The 13672-nt window shown below is 39.9% G+C and overlaps 1 protein-coding gene across 2 annotated transcripts in view; it reads left to right on the top strand.

Moving 5' to 3' along the window:
- The window catches only part of PLCL1 (phospholipase C like 1 (inactive)), a 351938-nt gene that overhangs the window by 81989 nt on the left and 256277 nt on the right, over positions 1-13672 (top strand). The window lies entirely within an intron of this gene.

Here is a 13672-nt window from a genome sequence, read left to right as displayed (position 1 = left end):
ACAACAAACTGGTTCCAAATTGGGAAAGGAGTATGTCAAGGCTGTATATTGTCACCTTGCTTATTTAACTTATATGCAGAGTACATCATGCAAAATGCCAGGCTGGATGAAGCACAAGCTGGAGTCAAGATTGCTGGGAGAAATATCAATAACCTCAGATATGCAGATAACATCACCCTAATGGCAGAAGCTAAGAGGAACTAAAGAGTCTCTTGTTAAAGGTGAAAAGGAAGACTGAAAAATCTGACTTAAAACTCAACATTCAGAAGACTAAGATCATGGCATCTGGTTCCATCACTTCATGGCAAATCGAAGGGGAAACAATGGAAACAGTGAGAGACTTTATTTTTTTGGGTTCCAAAATCACTGCAGGTGGTGACTGCAGTCATGAAGTTAAAAGACACTTGCTCCTTGGAAGAAAAGCTATGACAAACCTAGAGAACATATTAAAAATCAGAGACATTCCTTTGCTGACAAAGGTCCATCTAGTCAAAGCTATGATTTTTCCAGTGGTCATGTATGGATGTGAGAGTTGGACTATAAAGAAAGCTGAGGGCCAAAGAATCGATGCTTTTGAACTGTGGTGTTGGAGAAGACTCTTGAGAGTCCCTTGGACTGCAAGGAGATCCAACCAGTCCATCCTAAAGGAGATCAGTCCTGGCTGTTCGTTGGAAGGACTGATACTGAAGCTGAAACTCCAACACTTTGGCCACCTGATGCGAACTGACTCTTTGGAAAAGACCCTGATTCTGGGAAAGATTGAAGGTGGGAGGAGAAGGGGACAACAGAGGATGAGCTGGTTGGATGGCATCACTGACTCGATGGGCCTGAGTTTGAGCAAGCTCCGGGAGTTGGTGAAGGACATGGAATCCTGGGATGATGCAGTCCATGGGGTCACAAAGAGTCGGACACGACTGAGCGACTGAACTGAACTGATTCTTTAAGCAGAATATATGTTCAAAGCATTCAAATTTGATCCAAACTGTAGTAAATTCCAACTGTTGATTAATGAAATTATTTGTGTTTTTCTCTTTGTAAATCTCTTTGTGTTGCTTTTACTTTAAGGTGAATGTTGAAATTAATAGAAAAAAATACCACATTAACTGACACGTACTTCCTGCTGCTCGAGATATAATTTGTTTCAGTTATTTTTCTTCAATTCATCTTCATTTCGTGTAAAATATTAATTGAAATGAATTTTGCTTGAAAGTATTCCTTGTAGTAGATGAAAAAAGGCTGGGGGCATCTTTTCATTCTTCCTACTAATCCTTCTCATGGCAGAAGCAATGCCCCAATTTGGTGATAGCAACTGAAAGTCATTGACATGTGCTAGGACATCCATTTTTGGTATCATGCTAAACCAAGTAAAGCATAGTGTTTAACAAATCATTTTGGACAGTGAGCATTATGAAAAGTGAGAGAAGAGCCAACGGGGAAAGTGAGATGAGGGTGAAAGCTGAGTTTCACAACTGAAAAAAATTGACGATTGTTTCTTTATGCTGAGGCTAATTGATATTGTCAAAATTGTTTCCATTAGAAGCCACAGTTTTTATTAGAAAAGTATTATGTAATAAGATATTAAAGGACATTTAAATATTTTTATAAGTCCCAGACAATAGGAGGAACATTGGTGAGAGCCAGTTGCTAAGGACTACCCATTTCCTATGTTCTTCTTTCTTAGCAACAACAGCACCAGCCTTTGGATCATTGCCAACATCTGGTTCATTGCCAACTTTTGGAAATCCCTGTCCTTGGAAGCTGAATAAGTGAAGCCAATATTTGCTATAAGGACACTCGTTCCATAAGCATTTAAAATAGGACTAGCTTTAAAATATAAAAATATAATACTTATGAAAATTCAAGTAATAGATTCAAAGAAGAGAATAATGTCATTTACAACCTATCACTCAGAAATAACCACTGTTAACATTTTTGTGTATATTCCTTAAGATTATTTTATAATGTGTTTGCAATTTGCTTTTTTTCCACTATAAAAAGGAAGGATTGGGGTATCCTTCTAATCAATAAACAGTATCATCATTTAATGAATACATAGCATTCCACTGGATGGTTGTACTGTAATTAGTTTTCAAATAATGGAGCTTAAGTTTGTTTCAGTTTCTTTTTTCCTAGTATGAACAAAGATGCAGAAAATCAGCAAATATTGAACACTTACGGTGCCAGACACTGGTAGATGTTGGAGATACAAGGATACATAATACACATTTCGCATATTCAGAGACTCAAATGGGAAACAGGCATGGAAGCATGTAATTGTAATACTATGTGAGGTGGACAACAGACATGTATATGGGGTCGGTGTCGGCACTAAGGCAAGTGCTTGGGTGCATTGGGAGGAAACTGACTGAGTGAGGATGAGAGACTTAGTCCTGAAAGGCTGGGTGATCGTTTCCCAACAATCACCTGGGAGAACTCGTTAAGATCACTCCTTCCCAGTTCTGTTTCCTAGAGAACATGATTCAGCAGGTCAAGGATGAGACCTCAGGTGGTTCTGTTGTGGGTGGTGGTCTCTATAGTGGTGGTGGTTTAGTCGCTAAATTGTTTCTGACTCTTGCGACCCCATGGACTGTAGCCTGCCAGGCTCCTCTGTCCATGGGCTTCTCCAGGCAAGAATACTGGGGTGAGTTGCCATTTCCTTCTCCAGGGGATCTTACACTTTGAGACTAGGCATAAGGCATGGGAAGGGGCTAGGGTGGAGCACGGAATTGGAAAGGGGGTTACTGTCAAATGACAGGGGACCTTGACAATCAAACTAAGAACTTTAGACTTTATGGGGTAGGTGATGAGGAGTCACTGAAAATTTTGAGTATCATTATAAGAACTGTGGTTTAGGTAAACTAGTAGGAAAGGCAGAATATTATGGAAATGTTTTCCTAGTTTCTGGTACGGAGATAATTAAATTTTCTTGGCTTGTTGGTTATTTATATGAATATTAAATCAGATCTAAATGCTAGTTGGGCAGGGAAGAGTGTTTCTCAAACTTTAATGTGCCTGTGAATCACCAGGGATCTTGTTAAAATATAGATTCCTACTCGGTATGTCTGGGAAGTTGGGAGAGCTGACCTTCTGCTTTCCTAACAAGCTTCCAGGTGAGATTGATGGCTGTGCTCTGTGGACACACTGGCATACAAGATGTGCTTGCAGAGAGTTTCAGTTAAGCGAGGATTTCCATTTCACTCTTTACATGTGAATGTGCCCTGTGGTCGTAGGACTTTGGTGAGCTCACTTTGCAAATCTGTTATACAGCAAATTATATTTGAATTGACTCCTTTCTCTTTGCAAATAACATCTGTTTACTTGTGATTTACTATGTGAGAGCGTAAATGGGGAGTCATTCAATATGTGTATGTAACTTGGAGCCAGTCTTTGAGTTAAATCTTAAGCCTTTTCAAAGAACAGAAAAATGCTATTGAGCTTTCACAGAATAAGAGGTTTGAAGTTGGTTAATTGTATTGAGTCATAAAGTCACTACTGGTTATTTCTTGGTATAGCTGTTCTTTAATTAAATTTCTTAATCAAGTACAACTAACCAACAGATGAGTTAAAAACTAGGATTTAGAATATCTGTAACTTTACAGTACCTCTTTCGTTTACCATGACTACACTTATCCTATGGGCTTTCCAGGTGGTGCAGTGGTAAAATCCCTTGCCAATGCAGGAGATGCAAGATGTGCACGTTTGATCCCTGGGTCAGGAAGATCCCCTGGAGGAGGAAATGGCAACCCACTCCAGTATTCTTGCCTGGGAAATCCCATGGACAGAGGATTCTAGCAGTCCATGGGATTGAAAAGACTTGGATATGACTGAGCAGCTGAACACAGCTTTTCATACTTATCCTGTCTCTCCATTAGATTTGAACCCCTTTGGTGTATAGATTCTGTGTTGGTTAGAGAGGTAGCATAAACATCCTTTAGGAAAGAACAATTAAAAAAACATTCAATTCAGTTCAGTTCAGTCGCTCAGTCATGTCTGACTCTTTGCGACCCCATGAATCGCAGCACGCCAGGCCTCCCTGTCCATCACCAGCTCCCGGAGTTTACTCAAACTCATGCCCATCAAGTCGGTGATGCCATCCAGCCCTCTCATCCTCTGTCATCCCCTTCTCCTCCTGCCCCCAATCCCTCCCAGCATCAGGGTCTTTTCCAGAGTCAACTCTTCACATGAGGTGGCCAAAGATTGGAGTTTCCGCTTCAGTATCAGTCCTTCCAACGAACAGCCAGGACTGATCTCCTTTAGGGTGGACTGGTTGGATCTCCTTGCAGTCCAAGGGACTCTCAAAAAAACGTTAAGTTGTATCTTTTTAGTATTCTTCAGTAAACTCAGTGCCATATTTGCTGCAGGATTTAAGATTGGGAGAGGTGGCAACTAAAGACTACAGAAGCATATAACTTTTACATTCATGATGCACTTTAGGGTTTATTCAGAGTCAGACCCTTCACTTGACTTTATAACAATCATGTGATGCAGGAGAGCAGACATCACTTTACAAAGGTGAGAAGACTGAAGCTCAGGGAGGTGAAATGACTTGCCCGAAGTCAAGAGCAGTCACTGTCAACGCCTAGTTTAGAGTCCAGTGTATTATCCATCTCAGCTTGCAAAACTCAAACTCAGAGTGATTTAGGGGTTTAAGTTTTTCAAGTGAAAGTTGCTCAGTTGTGTCTGACTGTTTATGACCCCATGGATTATCCAGTCCATGGAATTCTCCAGGCCAGAATACTGGAGTGGGTAGCCTTTCCCTTCTCCGGGGGATCTTCCCAACCCAGGGATCTAACCCAGGCCTCCTGCACTGCAGATGGATTCTTTACCAGCTGAACCACCAGGGGAGCCCAAGAATATTGGAGCAGGTAGCCTATCCCTTCTCCAGGGGATCTTCCCAACCCAGGAACCGAACTGGGATCTCTTGCATTGCAGGTGGATTTTTACCAGCTGAGCTACCAGGGAGTTTTATCTGTTAGGGAAATGTTTAGCTTCAAGCAACAGAAAGCTTGACTTAAAGTGACTTAAACAAATAGGCACCCAGTGTTTTCATGCCCTTAGAAAACTGGAGGTAGACAGTTGCCAGCACTGGGTCTGCTGCTCAGTGACCCAAGCTGTTTCTGAGGTTTTGCTCTGCTATTCTTGGACTCATTGATATTCATCCTCATGTTTGTCTCTTCACAGTTGCAAAATGACTGCCCCAGCTTTGGGCACAAAGGGATGGAGTGTGTGTGCAATAGAGGGGCTACCAGCTTCATCTGTCCCTCTTATCATGAAAATAAAAATCTGCCTGAAAATTTCACCAGTGGACTTCTGTTTGTCATATTGGCCAGAGACTTGGGCTTCCCTTATAGTTCAGTCAGTAAAGAATCTGCTTGCAGTGTAGGAGACCCAGGTTTGATTCCTGGGTCGGGAAGATCCCCTGGAGAAGGAGATGGCAACCCACTTCAGTACTCTTGCCTGGAGAATCTCCATGGACAGAGGAGTCTGGCAGGCTACAGTCCACACGGGTCACAAGAGTTGGACATGACTTAGCGACTAAACCACCACCAGAGACTTAACACACATCCCTGAGTCTCCTGTTCCCATCCCCCACCTTAGGAAAGAGTCAGGGAAGATCAATACTAGCTTTGTCAGCCTTAAAAGTAGAGGTAGGCAGGGGAGAAAGGTGGTTGGCATTGGGTGTTGAGTGAGGCAGTTCACGGTGTTTGTCACAGTCTTACCGTAATTCCAAATGGAGCAAACAGCATTGGATAAACACCAATTGAAAATCCCTGTACGTTCCTACTGCTGTGTGAAGTTTGTGATTACTGGTTCTGAGTGCTAGGCAGCTTTTTCCTAATCAACTCCTAAGAAAGTAACATTTGAACAACTCCCATATCACTTATTTTGGTATAATAACATTGGAGAGGGGATGTGTGGTTCATTGGATTGTTTGCTTTTTGCTTAGTAGTTCTTTAGTAGCATGTCTATTTCATGAGATTATATGCAAGATAGTTATACAACTACTTTATCATCATTTGTAAACATTCGGTTTCTGCATGCTTGTAAATTAGGAAGGAGTAGGAATTAAAATGCGTTTGCTGTCCTTAAGAGTGGTTGTATAGGATCAGCAGGCCCTGGACTGTGTGTGTTTGTCTAGAGTTGAGTTTCTGTGGCCAAGCGCAGGCCTGTTCATGAAGCTATTTTAAGTTATAGCCAAATGATGGCACATATTCCTTTTTTTTTCAGTTGAGTGGAGTAGGAGGAGAAGTTTCGGAAGCAGATGCACTTGTGTTATAGTCCTGGGTCACCTTCTGACCCTTAGTCTCCCCGTTTTTCAGGTGAGGGTGACGACACTCACCTCACAGCTCTGAGGATTCATGATGTGCCCCGTGACTGAAGTACCACAGAGCTGGGGTTAGAGAAGGCACTTGTGTTTGCAGCTCCTCTTTCTCTCTGCGGGTCCTTGCTTCCCCTGCAACACCCTGGCTTGTCGAACTTGGAAGCAGTTTATCTCTTTCCCTTGATAAAAAAACTTGAGTTTTTGTTTCTTACAGAAAGGGGAAGTAATTTAGAAATTTTGGCCCAGTGGACTTCCCTTCTGATTAAGTACACAGCAGCCCTGTGTGGTGACAGAAAGTCAAGTACCTAATTAGATTATTATTAAGTTATCACTTAAGAGAAAGGATATCGCTACTCAGGCTAACAGTGCTCCCTCAAAGTGAAATCCATTGCTGTTTTTCCCTCCCCTCTTTTTCCCACCCCAATAAGCTATCCTGAGTCAGAGAAAGTATAAAAAATGCCAGTGTTAAGGTCATTTTGAAAGGAAATTCTAATTTGTGTATGTGGATCTAAAGTAAGAGTTTGGGTAACTCAAAGATCATTTTAATTTTTCTTTTTGTTGTATATTTTTCATTTATATGTAACCAAATGTTCATATGTAGCAATTCATGTAATTCTTAATGAAGTCAATGAGGGATGTTTTCTGAGATAGATAGTACTGTGATGTTTGTAAAACAGGTTGTAAAATAAAATTAAATGCTACTGTCCTTTTGGTTTGCTGGGTTCAGTGAGCAAATTTCATTATGTTTACTTAATCAACATAGCTTGAAAACATTTCTTTTTTTTTTGCACAAATTTGGTTAACAACCAGGACGCACTTCACTAATAAGTTGGATTTCACCACACAAATGCCTGTTGTATTTATTTAATAGAAGCAAAGTTGGGAACTTTGCAGTTTGGTGTCAGAGAATAATCAGGAGAACCAAAATTAACATGTGAAATATGAGCTTTGGATGAGAAGACTTAAAGGAGAATGAAACACATCAGTGAACGTTCCAAGACATGGTGGTTTAATGGCTGATTCATGTTGATGTTTGACAGAAACAACAAAATTCTGTAAAGCAATTATCCTTCAATTAAAAGATAAATTAATTAAAAAAAGTATATTGGAACTATTGTTGGCAATTCCTACTGAAATTCCACCATCTTTTGGTGGTACTGTCACATATAATGAAGTCTTTTATTGGTCATTGCTGTTCTCATTCAAGAATTATACATCACTCTTTGTTTTACAGGACAAAATAAATTCTTAAAATGGCTAGCTGAGACTAGAATTATACAGGTGAGGAGCAGAAGAAATCAAACTATACCTTAAAAAAATGCCTGTGACATTGACCCAGTTGTCCCAGGCTTTCCATGAACTCAGAGAGGCAGATGATAAATTGTACATGCTTTAGTGATGGCATCTGTATTCTGCTCATACTCTGAATTTTAAATTGTTGTCAGAGATTATTTTATCTGGTTGACAAATTATACCAACAGAAACATAAGTAGGATAATACTTTAAAAACTCTTCAACAGGTTAAAAAAAATCTTTCATTGTGGGACATGTCAGATATACACATAAATAACTAGAACTGTGTCAATAAAGTATAAAGACAATCATATTGTGAGACCTCTTATTTCTGTCCCCCAGCTTCAACAATTCATAGCTCATGGCCTGTTTCTCTGCTCCTCCTTCCACTGCTTTCTTTTCCCAATATGGAGTGTTTTGAAGCAAGTCATATCACCCATAAATATTTCAGAATGTGACTCTAAAAATATAAAGACTATTCCCAATATTAAACAGTTTGAAATGGCTTCTTTTATGTGGGAGAAGTGTAAAACATGTGAATGGTGTTTAATATCAGGCATGCATGTTAAATTGCGTATCCATATGACTCCACACATCGGACTTCTTCCAAGCTCATTTTCTATAAACTGCTGTTTTTACTGCTTAGTGTTTGGTGGTCTTTATTTACATAAAATTTAGTGAAAATGTTAGACCAGCTTTGGGTTTGTTTTCCTTTCATTGGTGACTTTTTTCTAGATAGAATTTTTGTCTCTGCAGAGTAGTTGATCTTGTTTTATATGGAAGTATTATCCATGAGAACTGTTCCACATGACCTCTGGTACTCTCCAATGGTGCTCTTCAGCCTTGAAACCACTCCCTCTATTTGAGAGCAGATGGAAAGAGGATGTTGTTGTTGTTCAGTTGCCCAGTTGTGTCTGACTCTTTGCGACTCATGGACTGGAGCACACCAGGTCTCCCTGTCCTTCACCATCTCCCAGAGTTTGCTCAAATTCATGTCCTTTGAGTCAGTGATGCTATCCAACCATCTTATCCTCTGTCGTCCCCTTCTCCTCCTGCCTTCAATCTTTCCCAGCATCAGGGTCTTTCCAGTGAGTCAGCTCTTCATATCAGGTAGCCAAAGTATTGGAGCTTCGCTTCAGCATCAATCCTTCCAATGAATATTCAGGTTTGATTTCCTTTAAGATTGACGGGTTTTATCTCTTTGCTGTCCAAGGGACTCTCAGGAGTCTTCTCCAGCACCACAATTCAAAAGCATCAATTCTTTGGCATTCAGCCTTCTTTACGGTCCAACTCTCACATCTCTACATGACTACTGGAAAAACCATAGCTTTGACTACATAGACCTTTGTCAGCGAATTCATGTCTCTGCTTTTTAATATGCTGTCTAGATTTGTCATAGCTTTTCTTCCAAGGAGCAAGCATCTTTTAATTTCATGGCTGCAGTCATCATCTGCAGTGATTTTGAAGCTCAAGAAAATAAAGTCTCTCACTGTTTCCATTGTTCCCCATCTATTTTTCATGAAGTGATCCACTGTTTCCCTGTCTATTTGCCATGAAGTGATGGGACTGGGTGCCATGACCTTAGTCTTTTACATGTTGAGTTTTAAGTCAGCTTTTTCAGTTTTCTTTTTCACCTTCATCAAGAGGCCCTTTAGTTCCTTTTTGCTTTCTGCCATTAGAATGATGTCATCTGCATATCTGAGGTTGTTGATATTTCTCCTGGCAATCTTGATTCCAACTTGAGCCTCATCCAGCCCAACATTTCGCATGATGTACTCTGCATAGAGGTTAAATAAGCACAGTGACAGTATACAGCCTTGATGTACTCCTTTCCCAATTTTGAACCAGTCTGCTGTTCCATGTTCATTTCTAACTGTTGCTTCTTGACCAGCACACAGGTTTCTTAGGAGTCAGTTAAGGTGGTCTGGTTGTCCCATCTCTTTAAGAGTTTTCCTCAGTTTCTTGTGATCCCTAAATTTAAGATTTGGTATTTAAGGCACATATGCCATTTTTATTAGGAAAACTGTATACAGTACTGCTTTTAGTATTTTCTTAATAAGCTACAAAGTATACATGAACATTTTCATAATAATGCTTTTGCGGATGGGACAGTGACTTGTTTTTATGTTTTTGCTTTTGTTTTGTTTAACTTATGTAGTATCTACTTGTGCTAGATTAGAAGATTTGATTTGACAGATTAATGTAAAAGGACTTGTACAATAATGTTTCATTTTTGTAGAAGAGAATGGATGCAATATAGAGTGTTTTTTGGTTCAGATTGTGGTTCTGGAGACAAACTGCTCAAGTTCTGAGTAGCTGTTCCACCAATTAATAGCCATGTGGTCTTGGATAAGTCACATAACTTCTGAAAATCTCAGTTTCCTTATCTGTGAAATCAGGATAATACAAGTACTTATCCCTTGTATATTTTAAAAATATGAATTCAATGAAATGGAAATAAACAAAATTATTATTAATTTTGGTTTAAATTCAGTAGAGATATTTGTTGCTGAACATTTTTTGAAGATGCTCTAATCACTTTAGTTTCCTAAAACTTAAGGACTGTTGGTTTCTGGAAGTCAGGTGAATGTGAACTATAAATCAAGAAGTATTAAGAGACAAATTTGTTACTCTGAGGTCTGGTAGCTACTAAATAGTTTATATGAGAAGTTTCATGCACTTTAGGGGTGTGATCTATTCAGATATAATACTGTGAGTACAATATCTTTTGAAGAAGCGTTTGCTGGCTGAGACCAGTTTTCTCTGTCCTGTTAAACCCTAGCTGACCTTGAATCCTATTTAGATTAAGAAGCTGTTAAACATCCTGGTATTTTGTTTCGCCCCATATGTTGTAGTAATGAGTCCAGTAGGCTCATCGTCTCCATGCAGAGTAGCCAGGCATGTGGGCCAGAGAGGCTTGTGTCCACCTTGAGAAGGGAGAGCCTAGGACACTGTTCTGGCATCTGCTCCTTGGGGAATATGCCAGGCTGGGCTCTTCCTAGTCCACAGGGCTTGATAACCTGTCCTGAACCCCAAGGCTTTGATCAGGGTGAATTTCTTGGCCTGCTTGGTGGGTCTTTGGGGCCGTTAGCCTTAGCTTTTCCCTGGGAGAGATGACCACATCCAAAGGCTTCAGCGGATCAGGGGGTGGTAGGACACATTGAAAATGGAAGCAGTACCAAAATGGAAAGTGGAGAGACCCCTACCTGCTTCATGGAGTTGCCAGATCCCATTCTTGGGTCTTGTGAACTTAGAGCTCGTCACTCTCTAAGTATACTTTGTTTTATTTTTGTCAGGTTGGCATTTCACACCCTAGAGATGCTTAATGTGTCATTTGCAAAATTTGAAACATCAGATTACTCAGTCTCTTCTAGTCCATTTATAAAATGTACAGCGAGGCTGATCTTGGCATCACTCCGAGAACACTCATGCTTGGCCCTTCTTGCATCTGAGAAGTACCTCTTCATCGCTAAATTTATGCTCCTTTCCTGTCTCATGTTCCTCATGGAACACGTCCCATAGTACCTACAATTTAGTAAGATGAGATTGTGCGTGTGTTTAGTTTCCTTCCTCTTTGATTCGCACGTCCTGTGTTCAGATCTCAGTTCTGGCACTTGTAAATCGGTTACATTCTCCTCGCTCAGCCTCTGTTTCCTCAACTGTAATGTGAGGATAACGATAGTACTTACTCTGAAAAGCTGTGCCTTCTGTATATTGCACCACAGAGCACTCAGCGCAGTGCCTGCCGTATTTTCCATCCGTCCAAAGTCGCTAAGTCGTGTCTGACTCTTGCGACCCCATGGACTGTCTCCCACCAGGTGCCTCTGTCCATGGGATTCTCCAGGCAAGTATACTGGAGTGGGTTGCCATTTCCTTCTCTAGGGGATCTTCCTGACCCAGGGATTGAACCCACGTCTCTTAAATCTCCTGCACTGGCAGGCTGGATTCTTTACCACTAGCACCCTTGGGAAGCCCTGTCAGATCTTAAGGACTCACAAAATAGTACTAGTTTTGCTATTGTCATCACCACACCAGTATATAGTCTCTTTGACCAAAATCACAAAGCACATTTCTATCTTGTGTTTGTCGTATTCCTGTTTGCTCTTCAGTATCTATTGAATGTGGACCGCTCAGGTACTATTTTCTAGGCCCTGGGAATAACCGTTCAGCAGAATAGAGTCTCCACTAAAATCACACTCTTGTTTCTGCTACTTTGGTATTAAATAAATTGAATTGGCAAAGATCTCCAGTGCCCTTCTCGACAAATCTAAACAATTCTCTGGTCCTGCTCTTATTTGGTGCTTTGTAAAATTTGGAACTGCTACTTATTCCCTTCTTTAAGCTCTGTCTTTCCTTGAGTGCTCTAATACCATACTTTCTTTTGATTCTTTTCCTAACTTTTGGACTGTTTCCTCTGACCATTGATCTAATTTTTTTTTGCCTGCCTTTTATTCTTTAGGTTTCTGCTCCTGATTCATTCGTTTTTCCTCTCCTACTCTTCTCAGAGATTGTAAACTGGTGACTTTGGAGGAACTAAATTACTCTCACACAAAGTCATATGTCATATTTAGGATGCTTTAGAGTCAAGTTTTCTCCATCTGGAACTATCTGAATACTTAGTGGTTATCAGCAATAATTATCAAGGGGATGGTATAGTTTAGATGATGTTGCATTTTACCTGGCCATTTCTGTTGAGAAAGTAATTAAAAAAATAGTAGAAAGTTTATGAACCTTAATTAAATGAAGCTGGTGCAGTCTGATGAGCTGCAGAGTTTTCTGATTATCCACTGTTGCTCATTGACCAGATCAAGCAAGCTCCTGCTTCAGGGCTTTGACAGTTAGGTTTTTTCCTCCCAGGAATGTTCTTCTTCTAGATTCTTGTAAAGTTTGTTCCCCCACTTCACTCTTCACCATGCTACTGAAAATAATACTCTCCCCCAGCACTTTCTAGTGCTCTACTCTGCTCCACTTTTTTTTTATAGCACTTAATACCTCCTGACATGTATGTGTCTGTTATCTGTCTCTCCCACTAGAATTTAAGCTTCTTGAGAGCAGGAATTTGTGTGACTTGACCACTGCTATATTCTCAGCATCCAGAATAGTGAATGGCATATAGTAAGAGGTCAATAAATAGTCACCAAATGAATAAGTCAATGCAAAAGAGTTTACTGACTTTGCAGAAGAAATGTTTTAGGATGTATTAAGTAGTGTTAATTAAATTGCAAGTTTATGTGAAATGGAGCTAAAGATCATGATTGCTTTTATAAAAGGAGTAAGGCAAGTCGTGATTAACAATAAGTGGAATGGACTTAGAGAAAATAAAATAAATCTTAGTTGGGGAAATAAAGCAAAGAGTTAAAAAAAAAAAAAGATCGAGGCAGGAAACTTAATGTTATTCATTTGAGTGCACTGTCCCGAGTCTAAATATTCAGAAATATTTGAGTGTAGAAGTTGCGGGGCTCCCGTGAGTAGTGAAAGAACAGAACAGTCCCTGGACCTTGGGATCATTAGCTAAGTTAGCCTTGCTACAAAATCACTAAAGAATCTGGGCAAGAAAAATCAAGTGATTGCCATTTCCTTTCAGATTTTATTATTATCTCTTAATCTCCTATTCTCTTACTATTGATGTTTTTATTTTCTATTCAACTATTATTTATTGGCGCTTACAAAGTGAAAGGTAATTGTCATAGATAATTTTTTTCCCAATCAGGAAAAAAGCTTGTAAACTAGTAAAACCTAAGGGCTTTTCTCCTGCTTGAAGGTGCATGAGAGGTTTGGTTGAAGTGGATATCCTGTCACCACTCCCAAAGTTTCCACACCTACTGTGATTTTTTTCTCTGAAGATTGTAAATAGTCTTTTTTTTTTTTTAAAGCCCATCATTGTCATCCTGTCTGTCACAACTTGACCACATGGGATTTTGAAAACGTCTCTAAACTAGACAAACAGAAAAGTGGGTTAGGTACGTATACATTGAGAAGTGATGTCTTTTGGGATTGAATCTGTGACTAGCAGATAATTTGCTCAGTAATAAAGATATGCTTTTCTAAAATGTACCT

Source organism: Cervus canadensis, chromosome 24 (assembly GCF_019320065.1).
Source record: "Cervus canadensis isolate Bull #8, Minnesota chromosome 24, ASM1932006v1, whole genome shotgun sequence".
Classification (NCBI taxonomy): domain Eukaryota; kingdom Metazoa; phylum Chordata; class Mammalia; order Artiodactyla; family Cervidae; genus Cervus; species Cervus canadensis.
Note: the sequence above shows the minus strand (reverse complement) of the source record. Positions and strands in the feature narration are given on the sequence as shown.